The sequence below is a fragment of the Mesocricetus auratus genome, unplaced genomic scaffold (assembly GCF_017639785.1).
Source record: "Mesocricetus auratus isolate SY011 unplaced genomic scaffold, BCM_Maur_2.0 Super-Scaffold_100008, whole genome shotgun sequence".
NCBI lineage: Eukaryota > Metazoa > Chordata > Mammalia > Rodentia > Cricetidae > Mesocricetus > Mesocricetus auratus.
The window spans coordinates 84,597,522-84,598,049 of NW_024429192.1; the positions used below are offsets into that span (position 1 = coordinate 84,597,522).

At 47.3% G+C, this 528-nt stretch overlaps 1 long non-coding RNA gene across 1 annotated transcript in view; it reads right to left on the minus strand.

Annotated features, from left to right (window-relative positions):
* Nucleotides 1-329: 329 nt before the first annotated feature.
* The window catches only part of LOC121142044, a 16,483-nt gene continuing 16,284 nt past the window's right edge, over nt 330-528 (minus strand). The window contains exon 5 of the long non-coding RNA XR_005879068.1: nt 330-528. This exon is cut by the window's right edge and continues 220 nt beyond it. This is a non-coding gene — a long non-coding RNA (uncharacterized LOC121142044).

Sequence of the window (528 nt, forward strand, 5' to 3'; positions counted from 1 at the left end):
CAGAGATGTTTAGTTGGAAAAGCGACCACGTTGAAGTTCACAGGATGTCGGCATCTCAGTCAAAGCAGGAGGGGATGCCAGGAAAACCTGTCGAGTCTCGGCACCATATGTTGTTAATTAGTGAACCAGGGCCGCCACGATGGAAAGAACACAAGCCATGGAGAGCATATTAATCATAGTTTATTATAGTGAGAGCGAAAGGGGGGAGACAGGCATGAGGAAAGAGAAGAGGAGAGAGAGGATGAAGTAGGGGAAGATGAATGAGGAGAGAGAGAAAGAGGATAAGAGTAAGAGAAGATGAGAGATGAGAAATGAAGATGAGAGTGTAAGCAGGCAGGGGTCAGTCCTTTAAAGGGGTCCTTTGCACCTGTGTGGTTTTCATGGAACTCTGGGCTGGCCAGAGTGCTGCCTGAGTGCATTCTGCCAGGTAACAGGGCAGGCCAGTGTAATGCCTGGACCTTTCAATAACAACAGGTAGTCAGTCATAACCCTTTTGAAACAAAGGTAGGGTTGCAAGATGGTCATAAT